The following is a 21,288-nucleotide window of genomic DNA, read 5'->3' as shown; positions in this document are numbered from 1 at the left end:
GTTTCGACCTATTTTGGGTCATCTTCAGAACTGGTTGTTGTTGGTGTTGGCGCCTCTTGTTTCCTGTGTGGGTGCGTTCGTAGTGTAGAGTCAAAGAGTGTATGTGTTTTGAAATTGAGTTGTGTGTTGAGAATATCGTTGGGGTGTGTTTTCGTGTGTCTGTATATTTCATATTGTTCTAGTGTGTTTAGTTTCTGGCTTTTTGGTTGGATGTGCAGTATTTCCATGTCTGTGTTGATGTCTCTGTGGGTGTGGTTGGCATTTGTGATGTGTTCTGCATATGTGGAGGTGTTTTGTAATTTTGTTATGGCTGTGATGTGTTCTTTGTAACGTGTTTGAAATGATCTGCCTGTCTGTTCTATGTAGAAGTTGTTGCAGGTGTTACATTTGAGTTTATATACGCTTTTGTGGTTGTATTTGTTTGTTTGTGTTGTTTGTGTGTTGAGATGTTTTTGTAGAGTGTTATTTGTTCTGTATGCGTGTTCTGTGTTCTCTGCAAAAACATCTCACAAACAACACAAACAAACAAATACAACCACACAGGCGTATACAAACTCAAATGTAACACCTGCAACAACTTCTACATAGGACAGACAGGCAGATCATTTCAAACACGTTACAAAGAACACATCACAGCCATAACAAAATTACAAAACACCTCCAAATATGCAGAACACATCACAAATGCCAACCACACCCACAGAGACATCAACACAGACATGGAAATACTGCACATCCAACCAAAAAGCCAGAAACTCAACACACTAGAACAGTAGTGTCAGAGTTGTAAGCTCCGGTTGTGGTGCTAGAGACGTCCAGTCGGAGAGTGAACTTGCTTATGTCTGTGGAAGCACCGGAGCACGCAACGAGTTACAGTGGAGCGCTCCGCTCCGTTTAGGCTGTGTCTGACAACGCTGCACTAGAACAATATGAAATTTACAGACACATGAAAACACACCCCAACGATATCTTCAACACACAACTCAATTTCAAAACACACACACTCTTTGACTCTACACTACGAACGCACTCTCACAGGAAACAAGAGGCGCCAACACCAACAACGATCAGTTCTGAAGATGACCCAAAATAGGTCGAAACATGTTAACAAGGTACGTTAGAATTTAACACAAGAAAGACTTATCATACATATTCCGAACTGATACAGTGTTAAAAGTTGTGTAATCAAGATGTATAAATAATTTAGATGCCCGGCCGAGTGGGCGACTGCTTATTTGCAAGCCTGAAGAACTTGAATAGGCCGCACTTGTATCGTAAAACACGTTAAATGTTTGCCAATATTCAAGATATACAGATGGCCAAGCTATAGAGCAACGTTCTGTAGCTGTAATGAGATGGGCTTGACTGCGCCGACGTGTGCGCTCGTCCCATTGTTAGCAACATAAATTGCCAGAACGTGTCTTACAACATTCCTCACTCGGATCCTAAGAGCAGCTTATTGATCGAAACTTCTAAAATAAGAGACACGACAGGTATAGAAAATCGAACTCAGTAAATTAAAATCCCATCCTGCTCATCTTCAAAGCCGCACCCAAAGCACGAAATGTCAAACAAACACCAAAATAATGGCTTCATTAATCTTATGGAATTGCAATTTCGGTATTACGTGGCCCATTTCCAGAACTCAGGACTGGCGGCGTTGCTATCACCAGATATTAAAAGATGCAATATAGTGTGTTAACTAAGATGTGGGACATACTTGGGGAACTGATAGGGTAGCTAACAAGCTAAAATGTTCATGTAAATATATAGCAAATTTCGTTTTGCTTCGTTTTTAATTACAGGTACTTTTTATTCCATGCGATTTAGTTCTTAAATTAGTGAGTCGTGTTTATTAAATCAGTAGGCTTTTAAAACAAAAGAGATTCTACTCATTATTGTCACCTAGCAACTAAAAACAATATTAATATTTACTCATGAAGACATTAAAAAGCAACGGTGTATTCAATACTTATTGAAGACATTGAAATTGTACGCCAGCGTGTAGATCAGGCCTGCATAAGGTTTGCGCTCTCCGAGCCGGCTCACAGCTCATGAGCGGAATGCTGACATTAGCTGCGCTCGTACAAAATAAACACAAAAGGAAGTACTACTACGAGTGCTTATGAAATGAATTCCCGCTCAGTGTTTGCAAAACTATCTTGGACTATTATTAATTAATAAAGAAATATTTATTTTACAGAGACAATAGAAATTCTTTAGCTACTTAAATGTACAATATCATTTTGTTATATTTTTATTTTTCAGTACATCAAAACGATGTTTTATGCTGTTGGCAGCTGAAAGGAACAGTAGCCTACTGATCATAATGAAACATCAGTTACAGATGTTCGATGTCTGCCTTTATTAAAGTTGATTATAGAAAACAGTTGCTCACAAATATAAATGTTGAGCCAAACATAGCAATCATTTTCACAGCCAGCCTGTGTAGTCGTGGATATTGTTGCTAATGTTTAGTCTTGTAAAAATTCAACCAGGCTAGTAGTATTATTCAAACGATCTTTAGCCCTTAGGTCACATTGAAGACCAATAAGTTGGAGCTGTAAATCGTTAAATGTTATGTTCCGTCTTTTAGATTCCTCCATACTGTACTGTAGCAGTAGGTAAGCAACGTGAAACAGTTACTGAGAATAGGCCTACACACTGCACTCCACTAGATAACTGAGTGGTCGTTTCCCTCTCCTCTATCTATAGCAAGTCTATGTCATTCTGACGTATCTTCCTCTCCGTTTCGGCGAGCGGTAAACACCGCTCTCCCGCTCCGAAGAAGAGCGCGCGCTTGTTGAGCGCTGTTTGTGCAGGCCTGGTGTAGAGGAATGTCAGAAGGTACAACAGACCTGGACTATGGGAGACAGTAAGACAGTCTATGACGCGGCACTTAGAAATCTGTTCAGAACTGATAGTGGCAGAATTGAATAATTACGAGCTAAAAGATTTTAACATGCAAATTCTAAATTTTCCAAGAGACGAAAAAATTCAATTTCTGTTGGAATTTTATATGGAAACGTTTGATATTAAAAACTTCCTTTGCCATTGTTATCCTCCTTTTCACTTCTTGGCAGCAGCTCATCCTACTGCTTATAGTACACTCCAAGTATTCGAAGCTGTCCACTTGCTCTACTACCTCATTTAGAATTCGCAAGTTTACCTTCTTTACTTTTCCTCCTATGGGCATGGTCTTCGTCTTGTTGGCATTTATCTTCATCTCATACTGCTCACAGCTGTCACCTAGCTCCAGTAACACATTGCTTAGTATCATTTCCTTTTCTGCTAACAACGACATATCATCAGCAAATCTTATGCACTTTATACTTCTTCCTCCTACTATCATCCTTGCAATGTTTTTGAAACAGTTCAGTAAGTCCTGCAAGTAGTCGTTGAACAGTGTAGGTGATAAATTAGTATATGAACTTCTGAACACTAAAAATGAGTGGTGTCTATCGTTATTGTATTTTTCATAACAGCAAAAATTACTTCATCTACTTTCAAGTGTTCATAAAAATTTCAGTAGGCTACTTGTCTGGAATGTACTGACACATGTAGTATGGTCTCGCTTCTTTTTTACGACACACTCTGAACCTTATCACACCAATACGGCGGATTGTCCAAATTTACAACTGGTGCAAGTGTTATTCTGGTTTTCCTTCGAGAAAGTTTGAATGCCATGGCTATAAGACTGACTGTTTCGACACTGCAGAACTGTAGACGAATCTGATGATATTTTGAACCAAATATTATCTGTCAGTTTAAACAACATAAAATTATTCCCAGACTTTTGCGAAAGCTCCAAGAAAGAACTGAATATGGTAGACCTTTTGGTGTGGTAGAGGAAAGCTTTAAAACCTTTCGAAAAATCTTTAAGGTGATGAAGATGTCACAAGGACACACGTAAACCGAAGAAAAATATTTAACATGCAAATTATACATTTTACAGAAGAAGAATTCAATTAATTGCTCCAAGAACTTTATTTGAAATATTTTCTATCTCTTTCTTTCCACTCTATAATATATGCATAACAATATGTTGAAATAAAAAAAACCTTAGGCCTAAAAAGTGCTTCATTATCTAAAATGTACAAAACAGAGTGTTTTCCCATGCAAAAAGGTTGTATATAATCTTTCTGCTTCCGTACAACTATTAAGAACTGAATTGTGGGTAGCAATATAATTGCCAACATTAACTCAAGAGACACACATACCGTACATAATCGTTCTGCATGAAAAAATTACTTCAAAAAATTAATGTTATAACATTTTACCCGCAGATGTAGGCAAAGAAAGACGTAAACACAAAATTGTAATCAGTAAACACGTATGAATTAAAAAGTATTGTAATAAACTATATACAAACCGAAATTGACTACATATTTACTTTTTTCTTGCTTTTGTGTCTTCCATCAATTCCTCAAGAGTTTCCCACAACACAGTGAACACACTGTATAATGTCGCTAACAATAAAGTAGTACACACACCTTCACTCTTAATACTATATTTATTGAACACATGTATGTATTTACAGTATTTTACTGTATCATTTTTCTTTTTACTGATAAACTTGAACAAATGCCATTTTGATATAACTGTAGAATTAGGAACCAATTAGATATTTCATCTGTTGCGCGGTTTAATTTCGTGTTTTGGTTGGGCAAAGTAAACTACGGTGAATATTCACTGACGCTATAATGATAGGCAGAGTGCGAACCTAAGGCTGCGGATGATGCTGGACCCAACACTGCTACTGCTACACGAGCAGAACAAGCATTTAAAATATTTCTGTCAATTATGAAGAGTTGTAACACATGAACGAATATTAACCACAGCGCTCCTTAGATGCGCCCGGCATCGATCGAGGGTTGAACTCGCGTCTCCGACGTGCAATTGAGCTAATGCTCACTAAAGGGAGACGGACTGCACCCGTACAGATTGATCTCTATAAAACAAACCCTCGTTCCAGGTACAAAGTGTTTTTGAAAATTTAAAAAGGTTCCTATCCCAGGAGATAATGCGCAACTATCTTGTACAGTTTGAGAAGATGCACAGGAATGAACAAAATGCTGATTTCGTACAAACTTTCGCAGCCTTAATTTCACATCTACCTCCGATTGATGATTTGTGTCAGATGAAGGACAAAAAATTGTTTGTATAGGTCTGCATGTCTTCGGATAGTTGACTTGAACAACGACAATATCTGAAGTCTGATTAGTGTAATATCACAGTCTACTATATACAGTCGCGAAGCTCAATATGTAGTAAAAATGCAAACATGGGTAGTTGCCCACCACTAGGATCGCTATTATCGCCTCATCATCGTAGATCTCTCTCCTAGTAGACGACAAAATATGTTACACTTTCGTTGTGTTCTTTTGTTAAAATTAACACCTTCCTTCCATTATTGAAATATTAAATGCATAAAGTTAATTTATTATTTTAATGAAGTATATTAAATTCCATCATAAACTCGAAGATACCTGCAAGAAATAGGTTAATATTATTTTTTTTGTGCAAAACGAACTGAAATTTACTATAATCGCTTCACTCATTCAAGATTATAGCGATAATTAACTATGAAACCAATAAATATTAATTTGCATTTCCCTTTACAACAATAATAATGGAAATATGAATTAATTGAGTAACTTACGTGTACCGGTACTTGTAGTGTAGGCTTACGTAGTTAACAATGTGGGGTGAGGTTAAGCAATAATAATCACACCAGAATTGGAAATAAAACGTGATCAATAAATTTTTTTGTAACAGACTTTATCTACGTCTCTAGTAAAGTAATAAATAAAAATAACAACAAAATTAACAGCAATAATTAAAAACATATCCTTTGAAAAAAAAAGTAGGCCTAAGCAATAATAATCCCACCAGAATTGAAAATAAAACATGATCAATAAATTTCATTGAAACAAACTTCATTTTTCTATGTCTTTAGTAAAATATTATTATTCCAATTATTGTATTTTAGCCATTAACATTTTCATTACAACCAATAACGAACATTTCACAAGCATCAATGTGAAATACGTAACGAGCTAGCATTCGATGGAAATACGACACAGTCCAAAGTCGACCGTGGACAGTCTATTGTTTCTAGTTGCTAACCGCTTGGAGCGCTTTATCACGAGATTTGCAAAAAATCACCTCAAGCTTCGCGACTGTATATAGTAGACTGTGGTAATATGTTGCTACTCAGCGATGTATGCAATCGAGGGCGAAAGGAACTAGTCATCCTACCCCAATATCTCCTGGCTTAGTTGCTTCATAAGTGACGCTTTACTCGGGTCACAAGGTTCAAACACGGAACATGTGGGGCTGCTAGCGTGCTGGGCCGTGGGTAGATTCCCAAAGCTGACATTTTGACTGTCGCTTAATATATTCATATGCAATGCAATCATAATAAGACAACATCATTTATGATGAGCTGACTCCTTCTACCTTCTTATTGTAGGCTACATTTATCAGATTACTTTTTGTACCTTAAACATGATAAAATTATTGAATACAGTGTAACAGTAAAAAATGTTGGAATCTTTATGGATAATGGTCTTAACTGGAACACTCGAGTTGCCCACATATGCAAGGAATCAGTGTCGCTGCTCTGCCCTTTGAACAGCTGAAACACTTTCTGCCATTTACATTAGTGGCGAAGGATATGTGGGGTGTCACTGGTTGCAGTATTAGTGGGTGTGATTGTATTTGCCACTCCTATGGAAGTCGATCAATCGCACTCTAGTTTTCTAATTGATAGCGCAAGTCTAAGGAAAGCACATAAAAAAATTGGAAATCAAAATCCTTTTTTGAAAAGCGAGAGAAAAATACTAACTTCGAAGTGTTCTGTAAGTTCAGAATAGATATTTACACCTTCAAAAGTTGGTAAGCGGCAAACTTTATTCTTCACTTTAGATGGGGGATCAAAGCGAGAGATATGTTGAGAAAGAATGGAAATTAGTTTTAAAAGTGGTTCCAACTCAAAATCATTACTGGTTTCCGAGTTAAAGGTACGTTTTCCTCGGTGGGACTATTGCGATGATCGTTCAACGACAATAGTTGAGCACTATTTCTTTGTATTTTCTAGAGTCGCGGCAGTCGCTCGTAGGAAAACAGCTCCATAGAAAATACAAAGAAATAGTGCTCAACAATTATCGTTGCACGATCATCGTTGAACGATCATCTCAATAGTCGCACCGAGGAAAACGTACCTTAAGACGAGCATTTTCGCTTGGCGAAGGACTCACGACTCAACCTTTCGTCTGTTAAAAGAGAAACATAGGTGGCTTCTTGTAGAAGTCTTTGTACTGGTTTCAAATCTCTTTACAAAATGCTTCCAACGCCAAATGCTTTTGAGTTAAACGTCAGTTTTGAAATTTAATCAAAATATTTCTATTACATAAATAACATCTATACCCAGTGGCGGCTCGTGATAAAATATTATGTGTGTTCACAATTTTGTGGTTCCAAAATCGAAGAGAATTTGAAATTGTACGTTTAGTCTAATATGAAATGTCATGATTCCAATGTTTCACTATCGAAAAAAATCGTATATAAATTCAAAATGACATATAATAATAATAATAATAATAATAATAATAATAATAATAATAATAATAATAATAATAAGAGTAATAATAATAGTAATAATAATGAAACTCAGTCTTTCTATTTCCAATTTTTCCTGGTGAGTCAGGTTACCCAGTTCTTTACTGTTCCAAATTTCATTGAACAGAGTTCATTGTTTACGTTTGTTAATAATGAATACATACCACAGTCCCATTATTTACAAACGCGTGTGTTCAGTAATATATTTTAATTCACAACACACTGATACACTATAGCCTATACCAGTACTGTAATCCCAGTCGCATAGATTGATTGCTATAAATACATGCCAGTAAATATTATTCTTAAATGTTATAAACTACCATACAGATACTTAAATTCATATCACCACCACAGTCAGCCAGCACGTGTTTGAAAGTCAAACTATGCCATTATGGCGACACTGAATTATAGTAATTCACAAACTACACTCTCATATCAGCACTGTAGACACATCTACGTAAAGTAAACGTTTCATACAGTCAGATGCTGACATCTACAGGCTTTTAAATTTCCTCGAGATATAGCACGTGAACGATAGGCACCGATACACCTGACGTCTGTAGGATAGATACTCAGCATGTTCACTTAACGCTTTGTGCTCTTGACGAGTCATAAGCGGCCAGCTAAAGACAATTTTCTCCCGCGCATGCGTGAAATTCCTGTAACCATCTCGAAAAGAGCACGGCTTGTACGCGAACGGATGTTGCCAAGTTTACATAAGAAATTTATGCAAGATGCGGGAAGTTTAAAATACTCGATTCTGATATTATACATCCCAAGTATCAAATAATAAAACTAGTCGTGCATTAATGGAAACAAGGTGTTCACGTGCTCTTGTGCTCTTATTGACGCACCGCCACTGTCTATACCGATTAAACACAACATACTTTAGAGAGCTCTAAGTTGCAGTTTTCACAATTCGTCCTAAGGACGTCATGAGAACTAAAAACTGAACAGGGCTGCAGTCACTGGGAAGTACTTTCTTGCATTCTACATAGCGTGTCTTCGGATCTGACTGCAAACAAAGGCGGAGCTGGTTCCTGTTCATTAAATCCGGTTACTTGTCACCAAATAACAAAAGCTGTGACGTTTCAGACACTTCGTCCTCAATTCCTTCTTCCTGTCCTTGTCCTTGTTCTGACTCACCGTTGCAACACATTTCCCTTCTAACCGGAGGAAAATTAAAGAAAGAAAATGGGTTCCAATAAATAACAACTGCAAAGAATCCAGGGTTTCATATTATACGAAGCATTGTGGTCTGCAAAAAATCGATATCGAGATCTTAACAGAAACACAGGCTGGTCATCCTGCCTATGGGCTATTCCATATGAAATCGAACAGTAAAAAACTCGCATTTTTTTAATATTCTAATTTTTTTTCCCTATTTGTACAAGGTGCTGAGGAGAGTGCATTTTCAAAAATATACTATCGAAAGTCAAACGGTTTTCGTACTATTGAGCGACAAATTTAGCGTATTTTATAAAAACAAGCCACTTTCAGCGCTCAGAACTCTGGAACCATTTACTGCAGAACATTGAACTGGAGCTCATTTTGAAGTTGATATTTGGTAGAATTTCATGTTGAAGATATACCGATAAGCTATCACAATTTGACTATGATTATGTGTGTGTATTCCGCCTTTGCTTATCATACAATTAAATGAATGAATTAATTAGTCATATTTTTCATTAACGTTTTCGGTACGTAAATTGTACCATCTTCAGATGTATGTATATGATGCTAATTGTTAACCAAGCCTATGGGTACATGTATCGTGGACTTAAATGATCAGTGTTTTTGTGCATACTGTGCTATGTCGGTGAAGTGTTGCCATGATTACATAAGTGATTACCTTAACTCTTATATACTATTTGCTGGTACAACACTTTATCAAGATTGAATTAGGATGTTTCAGTCAATATTTAAAACACTATTTAAAAAACACTGTTTAAAAACTGTTTAAAAAACACATAGTTTGTACATCACTTTAAATATATGAAGTATGTGATCACTTATTGTGTGGTGTTTGCCGGTGTGAAGTTAAATGAGGCAGTTGTGGTGATCTTGTTATTTAGCGTTGAGCAGTATCGTTAACATGGCTATGTTTGCTAAAAGTGATCATTTAAGTCCACGATACATGTACCCATAGGCTTGGTTAACAATTAGCATCATATACATACATCTGAAGATGGTACAATTTACGTACCGAAAACGTTAATGAAAAATATGACTAATTAATTCATTCATTTAATTGTATGATAAGCAAAGGCGGAATACACACACATAATCATAGTCAAATGATATTTGGTAGGTTATGTTAAGAAGTAATCGTTATTTTTATTGTATACAGAGAGACAGATAATCTGATTTTACTTACTTTTAGGTTTTTTGCCCATTTGTAAAAATGTAAAAAATATTGAAAAAAAACTTGCATTATTAAAAGGTATTCGGCATTGTTTGCTTAGTGGCTCGGCAATAAGTTTCGAGAGTATTAAATAAATTATTTTCACACTCCTAGACTTGAACGGCGCAGTACCGCACGCACTGGCCGAGATCTGAAGATAAGGGAGCGTTGGGAGTCATTTTACTCCTATGTTTATGAAAACCTGTGATAAAGCTAGCCCAGATATGCGCTACTAGACGAAACATCACGTGTTTGTCTCGTGGCCTTGCTTGTCTCGGCTAGCTCCCGCCTCACAGTCAGCTGGTTAGCTCACGCGCGTACTATTTATTTTCTTTATTTGATATTTTCAATACTTTCTTATCAACGGTGCACCAGTAAAAAATATGTGTTTATTTGTACTTTCAATGCAGAATCTAACCATATATTTTAAAAATATTTTTTCGTGGTCAAAGGTGTCTTAATGAAGAAAACTCTAAATTTCTCCATTTCCATAAAAAGTAAGAAAAACTGTTTACATGTCAATATAAACTTTAATTTCTCAGCATCAAAATAAACCATGATTTTGATCATTGGGTGAAAGGGTTTCGGAGCCACAACAGTTTAAAGTTGCTAATTTTATGAAAATACGATAAATTTAAATATTTTTAATTTAAACACTATGAAGTTCTGATGCCTCAAACTTTGCACAAAGCATTGTATCACAGTTGTCAACGGACAGAAAAAGTTTCATTGTATTTAAAAATTGCAAGGTCAATTTTCTCTATATTTCGGTCGATTTGAGATGGAATAGCCCATCTGCATCCAAAAACCTCTCCCCATGAATGCATTGTTCCGCACTCTCTCGAACACGCCTGTTACTGTAGAGATATATTACAGATCTGCTAGATTTAAAATCATGTACATTGAAAATTATCACCTGCAGCGACCAGAAACGAACGTCCAATAAGACCTCACCACACAAGGGGATTTCAATTCTTTGTTCCGCTTCTTCAGAGACGTATTGCCAACTCAGTCATTACTTCTAGCTTCGAACTGATGAGGAAGTGAACAATTCATCCAACACCAGCAAGAACTTAATGTAACAGTTTACTCACCGTGAGTCCCAAGCATTGCACGTGGACAGCCAGGGAGTTCTGCAAAGAAAAAAAATATATATATACTTACTTACTTACAAATGGCTTTTAAGGAACCCGAAGGTTCATTGCCGCCCTCACATAAGCCCGCCATTGGTCCCTATCCTGTGCAAGATTAATCCAGTCTCTATCATCACACCCCACCTCCCTCAAATCCATTTTAATATTATCCTCCCATCTACGTCTCGGCCTCCCTAAAGGTCTTTTTCCCTCCGGTCTCCCAACTAACACTCTATATGCATTTCTGGATTCGCCATACGTGCTACATGCCCTGCCCATCTCAAACGTCTGGATTTTAAGTTCCTAATTATGTCAGGTGAAGAATACAATGCGTGCAGTTCTGTGTTGTGTAACTTTCTATATACTTACTATCATCATTTGAATTTTTCCATTATAGTGACTACTACAATCGCAATCACTGCTGTAATCTGATTCAATCTCGTCACTGTCACTTCGGAAAACCGGCGACATATGTAAGTAACTACTGACCTGGCTTGATTGCAACTGTGAGGTACAGTACAGTATGCACAGAGGGGTTCACGTAATATTTCCTAACTAAAAAAAATCATGAATAATAATAATAATATTGCGTCTTCTCAATGTTGCCAACTGTTACCAGATATCACTAGGAGAAATCATATATGTCAATAATAACAGTAGCCTACTTATTCATTAATTCATTACAACATTCATTATTTATTATTATTCTTTTATTACTCATTTACTTATTCATTTAGGTATATTTATTTCTTTACTCATTTCTTTCTTTATTTATTTACATATTTATCTTTATATATATATATATATATATATATATGATTGATTGATTAATCTAATATTAAAACGTATTTTCGTTACATGAAATAATTAGTATAAACTCCGAAAACCAAATATCATTTTAAAATGTACGCTATTATTAAATTATTACTGTATTTATATTTATTAATATTAATAATAATAATTAAGTTCAAATTTCAAATAACACTCGCTAGTAACTTTCGTTTCATGAAATTTTTAGTAGGCTATTTTACGACGCTTTATCAACATCTTAGGTTATTTAGCGTCTGAATGAGATGAAGGTGATAATGCCGGTGAAATGAGTCCGGGGTCCAGCACCGAAAGTTACCCAGCATTTGCTCATATTGGGTTGAGGGAAAACCCCGGAAAAAACCTCAACCAGGTAACTTGCCCCGACCGGGAATCGAACCCGGGCCACCTGGTTTCGCGGCCAGACGCGCTAACCGTTACTCCACAGGTGTGGACTAGTTTCATGAATGTTGCCAGCTCCATCAAAGGCAAATGATGCTGTACACACAGTAAAGGCTCATTCACAATGAAAATTAAACACAACGTAAGCGTTAACTTTACGTTACAGTAAAATCAAGAAGTCATACCATCATTCACGATGGGAACATAAACATAACAGCAAATATACTTGGTAACCATGGAAACATAACAACGACGCCATTTCCTCATATTCTGTCGTATACTTCAGCGCTTCACGATTGTGTTCTGTTTGCAAATCACGTAAGCATAAGTATGAAAGTTTGGAGTTTGCAAACTTTAATGTTAACGTCTTACAGTAATGTTTATGTCAATGCTTATGTAAATCATTGTGAATGATCCCATTTGGTAGCCTGGGCGCAAACTTCTGTGTTTATGTTACGGTTATGTTTAATTTTCATTGTGAGTGGGTCTTAACTGTTAGAAAGTAACTGTCAGTTGTATTATTTGTAGCCTAATGGAAAGCAAAGTTATTGATCGATGTGTACAGGTCTGGTTTTGATACAATACCTATTTAAAGCGAAAGGAGTACAGTTATCTGGTATTTGTGTAAGAGAAGCTTCTAGATTTTCTGTAAACTATTCCCCTAAGAACCAGAAGTAGTTTTTATACTTTCGTGCGCCACAGCAAATCACGCGCAATATTCCTGACGCACTAACTCGTAGTTTTCCTGAGAGACGATTGGACGCTGTGGACCAGTCAGACGGCCTGCTAAAGCGCCGGACCTGATCTCTTCAATATTTTCCTGTGAAGAGATATGAAAAGTAGGTTTTTTCGGAAAAGAAATTGTGAATTATGAATCCCTTTAAGAACATATTTTTCAAGGAAATCGGAAGAACGTGAGTGCGTGTCGAAGTCCGAACCATACCTAAAGAAACAGTTAGTGTAGCCGACTTACACTGGTTGTCATGTTAACTCTTCATTTTCTTGACATTCACGTATTTTTATTTCTTTCAAAGTCAGCTTTTAATGGAATTTGAGTTGAACAAGAAATTGTATGAAAAAATTACGTAATGGAATCTTCCATGTAAATGTTAGCCTGCTGTTCTATTAAGCATCACGTAACTGAGTTTATTGTTCAGCTGAGAAGAAAATTGTGAATTCAATTTGCATACGGCATTTATATTGGAAACTTTACGCTTCAATGCTACCGACAGAATTTTCTGTTTACATTACAACCACCCTCTCATCTCTACTACTGTACGAGTGCAGGGGATACGATGCTCTCACCCTCAGCAAGTCAGCAGGTACGCTGATAATACCAAATACCTTACTATAATAATACCGGACAGCTGTATACTAGCAGCATTGGTGTGAAGTATCGCGGACCTGACATCTAGCGCAGAGGGATGGAATTACGTCCACATATACAAATATTAACATAGCGAGATTCGACTATTGTTTAAAACGTGAGTTACTAATGTGCAATTATATATGAAACACTTAAGAAATGTTGAATAATATTTAATGTAAAATTATTATCTTATATCAAAGCCGAGAAATATTGCATACTTCATATTACTTTCCGTAATTAATTGTTACATATTTTTTCTTTGGTTTACCGAGACAAAATCAATCTGATATTAGGAATGAATTTACAGTAATGTTTTATATACGCATTGCTGACAAATGCAAAGATAAAATTGACAGTAATCTGATGCTTGTAATAATTAGTAAAGGCATGTGGACAACAATAAAACTTAATTTGATAAAACCTTAAAATCCAATACATTTTAACTTCTATTTATTTATTAGGTCTAAATAAAAAAAAAAACTAATTTGTATTTTTCTATCAACACAAAGACGAAGGAATTAGGCCTACTAAAGAATGTTGTTGACTCACGTTTTATGAACTGTCGGAAATCGAAAGTACGATTTGGAGCAATTTGTAATGCTGCAATTGTCACAATTATAAACAGCACATATACACCCTGACATTTCAACACAGCACTAATAAATAAAACTATTAACTAGCCCAGCAACAATATACATTGCAGTTGATTACAGCTTGTTTCGCGAGTATCTCCATCCCGGCAGGTAGGTAGCAGCACCATCGTTGTTCGCACGTAAAACTGCTAGCTGTCCGGTATTATTATAGTAAGGTATTTGATAATACCTCAGTACCGGTACATTGTACTCCTATCCAAAAACATGTGACAAAATTTGCTTACAATGGCCTGATCTATTAACTCGTTTTAATATGTTACGTTTCCTTCCACCCTGTATATTCCTCGTATACTGAAGAAAAAATGATATGGCAATGACGCCTTCGTCTTCGCTCATTCGAAAATTAGTGACAACACATCTAGCACTCAGCTCCCCTAGCGGTGACTAATGTAAGCTGGTTGTATGAGATGGAGTGGTGCCTGATGCAAGCTATAAGTAGGGCTAGAATTCTTAGGTAAATAAATATTTTATTTGCACTATAATAGAAACTCGTAATTGTGTTGTAAGTTTCGGACAAGGTCACCTGAGCATATATATTTTTTAAATTTTATTTCGCATAAAAACACTTATTTTGACTTTTTAATGTAAATACACATTTTCAAATATTCACATGAAAACACATAAAAATTAAGTTTTCACCAAATAATTTACGACAAAACCCCCATTACAGATTAATCATCACCCGAATGTTCAGTGCAGATGCTTAGACGTGACAGCTGGCAACTGTTTCTCGGAATTGCCTCTCTATGGAACTGTAGTCTGCCCTCTCACCACAAGCGATAAAAGTTGTCACCACTAAAAAATTATACTGTAACTAACACACATAAACATTCATGTGTCATTTAGGAGTGCCTTGTAAGTCATCGTAACGCTGATTCAGGAAGAAATTATAATTTCATAAACATCAGCTGCCTTTGTTTTACTTTCCAATCATAAACATGTCTCTAGGGAGTGCATATTGTTTCTCAATGGCCAGGGCGTTCTTTTTCCCAGCACAAGGCAGTGTTCCGTGATAATAGTCAGTCATTTGTGAAGCACAACTTGAGGATGAATCTCATTGTGTAGGCCTACTGTAATTTTTCAGCAGTTGGAGACACAGCATAATTTATACTGGTGAGTACTGCATATTGTTTATAGTCACTTAAGATAATAGAATCATAATGAAATATTTTTCCTTTTTAATCGCATTTTCTCGATATTTAGCACAAAAAATAAATATTTTCTAGACTTTTAGCACCTAACAATCCGAGTCCTAGTTATAAGGTAAAATCTTACCCTTCGTCGAACAGAAATTTGGACATTGAATGAAACAAATAAAGCTAAACTACTGGCGTCGAGCTTTCAGAACCTCAAGAAGAGAAAAAATTACAAATTAAGTCGGGCAAAAAATGGCAGTCAAACACAACATTTTGGATGACATCTCAACATATCAGTTGAGGCGGTATGGGTGCGTGTGTATGAAGAAGTGTATTCGAGTGGATACCAGAAGGAAGAAGGGGGGAAGCACAAGAACTACCTGGAGAGAGATGGGATAACAGTAGTGACGACAACAAAGGAATTTGGAACTTGTCCCTGCGATGACACAGTGATTTGGATCAACAATAAGTCCGGGTTCGAGACCCGGTTATGTCTGAGGCATGGATAAATATATAATAGGATGTGAAACTTACTGAGTTTTCCGTAACACATACTAGAGGCGCTGTTGTAGAAATTGATCTTGCTTCCACCTGTTGGGGGAGGGGCGTTATTATATCTAGAAGCGCACCAAGTGGCGAAAAGAGTAATTACTTCATGCATTTAGCAGCGCACCTGGTGACGAAAATGTTAAACTGTGCAGAAAGTACTCCCTCCCACCCTCATCGATATTCGAAACTAACCCAATTTAAAATAAAACATTTACATTTTTATTCCTCACAGCATCTTCTACTAAAAATTCTTACCGGAGCCAACAGGAAGATAAAAGAGACGATCTATTTTACACTACCCGATTAAAATATAACCAGACAGAGACAAAAATTAAAGCAAAAGGTTAGATAATTGGGATTGTATTCTTTGGGTATTTATTGTACAGCGCAATGGAAAAGTCTGCAAGAACTACTTAGTTCAATTTATTATATTACTATTACTTTACAATACATTAAAAAACGCTATTTTTACAACGTCCATAAACATCACTGTTTAACATACACTGCTTATACACACACGTATCAGTATATGTTCACTTCACTTATTAGCAAGTTTCTGTCTGCCATCTCGTCATTCTCGTCTCCTCGAGCAATATCTCGAACGGATAAATAGAGAACTCTGGGTAATGTACCCAACACGTAGTTCTAATGTTCACCACCTACGACGTTGGGCGCTGATCATCTCATTTCAGCCCCCCGCCGCCAGATGGTGCTGACCGCAGTTTCGCATCCTATTATATATTCATCCATGCCTGAGGTTTCTCAGTGAAAACTCCACTCGTGATAGATAAGTTGGCGGCAGATAGGCACCAACAACATTTCTTCCGATTATTAATTATCATTCCACAGTATTTCCATGTCGCCGGCTGGAATAGGAACCCGGTTACTCTGCGTAATAGTTATCTGGGGTTCGCACTCCCCTTCACAATGACAATAACAACACAACAATTGCAATCACGTTTCCAGCCGGAACTGACAACATTTTATACCATATTGAATATGTACACAACTTCGTGTCCTGCTCTGTTTGTGCACTAGTGATGCAAAACTGGCTTACACTGCTGATATCGAAAGCAAATACAACTCGTCTATCGATTTTATATCAATGATTTATTAAAATCGCTGACGTCATTAGAAGATGAAACTCCGGAAAATTGAATGGAAAGTTGGTAGAAATGTGATACGGGAAGCATGATGCGGCAGGAGTAAATTAAACACAAAGTTGGAACAGCGCAAGAAACTTGTAAATGTAATCGAGTTGCATATATACACACCGACTGCTTTCTGCGAGGTCCGCCTCTTCCACTGATATAAATCACGACTTAATGAGGTTCTCTAATCTTAGCGATCATTCTCAATACCGTATTAGAAAATGAAGTGGTATTTGTACGCCGGCATTTTTAGCTTCTGCGTACGGGGTTTTAGACCGAATCAAATCTATTTTTCCCTCTTACAGTGATTCGGTTCAGATCCCTTTTATGCAGGAGGCTTTAGTTCGATGGGGTGAGGTTTCCAATAACTCTGATCCTCCGTCTTTTCCAGCGGTTCAAAAGAATTGGGATGAAATACTAATCTCTCTTGTTAAGGAGTCCCTTCAGTCATCTTTTTCTTCAGATACAGATCGTACTTGTTTTTTGGCTCTCCAACAAAATGTTTCAGGATCTTGGCTTCATGCAATTCCTTCCCCTAACATCGGTACCCTTATGGATCCCAGATCCTTTAAAGTTTCCGTGGCTTTACGCCTGGGTTGCAAAATCTAACACATTCATAAATGTATCTGTGGAAATATTGTAGATTCTTATGGCCACCATGCCTTAAGTTGTGTCATGGGCGTCTCTCTCGTCATTCATCGCTCAATGACATCATTAAAAGAGCATTAACATCCTCAGGGGTTCCATCCATCTTAGAACCTTCCGGGATCAGCCGTTCAGACGGCAAGAGACCCGATGGTCTGACTCTAGTCCCGTGGCGTGTAGGCAAATCCTTAATTTGGGATTCCACATGTGTGGATACACTGGCCCCTTCAACCTCTAAGACACCAGGATCTGCCGCTGTCAGTAAACACCATAAATATAAACATCTTGCAGATAATTATATTTTTGTCCCTTTTGCAGTTGAAACGTTTGGATCATGGTGTAGTGAAGCCAAAGCTCTCATCTCCACCATAGGCAGAAGTTTAGTGCAGCTTTCTGGGGACCCTCGAAGCAGTCAATATCTACGTCAGCACATTGGTATCTCCATTCAGCGCGGTAATGCTACAAGTATTCTTACATCCTTCCCCGAGTCCTCTTATTTAGATGAGATTTTCTTCCTTTAATTATTCAATTTATTTGTATTTTATTATAGTATACATATCAATGTGAATACAATTTCGCTAGAATAATAAATTTGGTAGTTATTTTGTATAAAAACTAATTTTATACAAATTAAGCTTTCAGGAATAACTCCCTGTAAAGTTAGTTTGAATAATTTCGGGGGAAAAATTGTTCCGGGGCCGGGTATCGAACCCGGGGCCTTTGGTTAAACGTACCAACGCTCTTCCACTGAGCTACCCGAGAACTCTACCCGACACCGATCCAATTTTTCCCTCTCTATCCACAGACCTCAAAGTGGGCTGACAACAGTCAAGCAACCAACATTTGAGTGCACACTAACTCTGTGTGACTTTAAATTGTGGTTTTCTGTTATGTACAGTGACGTGTGCACCCAAATGTTGGTTGCTTGACGGTTGTCAGCCCACTTTGAGGTCTGTGGATAGAGAGGGAAAAATTGGATCGGTGTCGGGTAGAGTTCCCGAGTAGCTCAGTGGGAGAGCGTTGGTACGTTTAACCAAAGGTCCCGGGTTCGATACCCGGCCCCGGAACAATTTTTCCCCCGAAATTATTCAACTAATTTTATACTTTTTTTACATAGGCTCGTAAATTTAACTGAATTGTCACTTCATTGTAACAAAAATGTTTAATTTTTAGATTTCAGAATATACGTTTTTTTTTTTCTATAAACTATAATAAATGAACAGATTAATCATTTTTTAATTATGAAATAATATGTTTTCACGATAAAAACAATCAGCTTTATAATTTTACAAACACATATCGCTTCCACGAGGATCCTTGACGAGGAAAGAAAGATTTGTTTAGGGATTCTTAAGCTAACCCCTATCGAATCATTTTTTAATACTCGCGACAATTTTGTAGATTCATGGAAAGTAGGGCTATTCTGAGAAATCGAGAATTCGAAAATTGGTGTAATTTACACCAAAAATGTAAAAGGTGTGATCCTCTACAAAGAGTTCCCGCGGTAAATAGATGAATAAGAAATCACGAAGCATTAACTCTTTCCGAATTGATTGAAGCCCTAAAAATGGTGGGATATGTTTCTGCGGTCCGAGTTGTACCGGGATAATAACCGCTGTAGGCGCTGCATCAGCGAAATAAAAACCCTCCTTCATATCCTTCGTTTCTGCTCCTATGGTGAGGCCCAGCACACAATCCGCTCCATGCTTGCTGGAGGTTGGCTTCACCGTATACCAAGAGGTTCAAGGCTTAGCCTCGCGTATCGACATTATTGCTATAAAGAAAAACAATTCGGCTTTCTTGACCCCACCACCAGATTCCAAACGCATGCCGAACAACTGGTCGAGGTGGATGTTGAAGAAAAGAAACATACACGAACCAACAATTCCATATTCCTTTACCACCCACCCTAGTCCACATCTACTTGGAGGATTTAGTGAATAACTGTTTTCAGAACATGGGAGGAGTGATAGTAGAAGGAAGAATAAAGTGCATAAGATTTGCTGATGATATGGCGTTGTTAGAAGAAAAGAAGATGATCTAAGGGATATGTTACTGGAGCTAAATGACAGCTGTGAGCAGTATGGGATGAAGATAAATGCCAACAAGACAAAGACCTTGGTTGTAGGAAGAAAAGTAAAGAAGGTACTGTCATCCTCTGAGGAGTTTAGTGCCGAGAGGAATGCAGTTCCGACTAGTCTAGCGCGGTACTGGAGTGGGAGGGAACAGTGACAGCGGCAGTCTGGAAGGAAGTACATACTGAAAACATTCGCCCAATTTACGAGAGCAGTATGCCTATTAGTTTTTTAAAGAATTTTGGCGAGATATACAACCATTCGTACTTACGTGTTCAGAGAAGGAAAGTATTGTAGAAAATTTTATTTATTTATTTATTTATTTATTTATTTGCTTATTTATTTATTTATTCTGGTGAAGTTAACGCCATCACACCTCCACAAATACAAATACAATAAAATAAATAAAAAGAAAAATCATAATACAACTACAATAATATAAATGAAAAGAAGAATACTATAAAATTTAATAATTAGTAGAATTGAATTAAATTTATAAAGTAATCAATTTAAATATACTGTACTGCTGAACTCATTTGAGAAGTAAAACTACTTGATTTGTATTTTAAGATACCATCAACAAATGATTTCCGCATGACATTATAGTAGTCTGTTTTTCACGATACCAATCACACATATTCTAAAATTCCAATAGAATAAAACCAAAAACTTTTCCACAGCATGTTTACTTAAAAATGACTTGTAACGGTCAAATATTTAATATGAGTAATTCATATAATATTAACATTGCTAACATCAGGGAAATGTTTGAGCAAAAATTGCAACAATATCTATACTAATAATAAATCTGTAGCCGAAATTTTTCTGGTAATTTGCGATTTTCCCAAAATAATTGGTCCTAACATATATAATTAACCACCCTGACACCGAAAATCGCTTTTTGAAATTTTTGTTTGTATGTCTGTCTGTATGTTTGTTACCTTTTCACGCGATAATGGCTGAATGGATTTCGATGAAAATTGGAATATAAATTAAGTTCGTTGTAACTTAGATTTTAGGCTATATGGCATTCAAAATACATTATTTAAAAGAGGGGTTATAAGAGGGCCTGAATTAAATAAATCGAAAGATCACGCTTATTATTGATTTTTGTGAAAAATTTTACATAACAAAAGTTTCTTTAAAAATAATTTTCGATAAGTTTTATTCCTTGAAACATTTTGATAGGACTGATATTTGATGAGATAAATGAGTTTTAAAATTAAAATAACTGCCATCTAAGGCCGTGTAATGAATTAAAAAACAAATGACTTCGTCTATAAGGGACCTTGGACAGCAACAATCGAAAGCTATGAAAGACAGCCTACAGAGAATGTT

General features: G+C 36.6%; 2 protein-coding genes across 2 annotated transcripts in view; both read right to left on the bottom strand.

Moving 5' to 3' along the window:
• Positions 1 to 11,163, bottom strand: part of LOC138704424 (neuronal calcium sensor 2) — a 227,896-nt gene extending 216,733 nt beyond the window's left edge. The window contains exon 1 of the mRNA XM_069832286.1: positions 11,125 to 11,163. The gene's annotated coding sequence lies outside the window, so the exon portion shown is untranslated. The remainder of the gene's footprint in view (positions 1 to 11,124) is intronic.
• The window catches only part of Nca (neurocalcin homolog), a 540,761-nt gene that overhangs the window by 236,389 nt on the left and 283,084 nt on the right, over positions 1 to 21,288 (bottom strand). The window lies entirely within an intron of this gene.

This window comes from Periplaneta americana, chromosome 8 (assembly GCF_040183065.1).
Source record: "Periplaneta americana isolate PAMFEO1 chromosome 8, P.americana_PAMFEO1_priV1, whole genome shotgun sequence".
Classification (NCBI taxonomy): Eukaryota; Metazoa; Arthropoda; class Insecta; order Blattodea; family Blattidae; genus Periplaneta; species Periplaneta americana.
The sequence above is the reverse complement of the archived record's forward strand: the minus strand, read 5'-3'. Positions and strand labels throughout refer to the sequence as shown.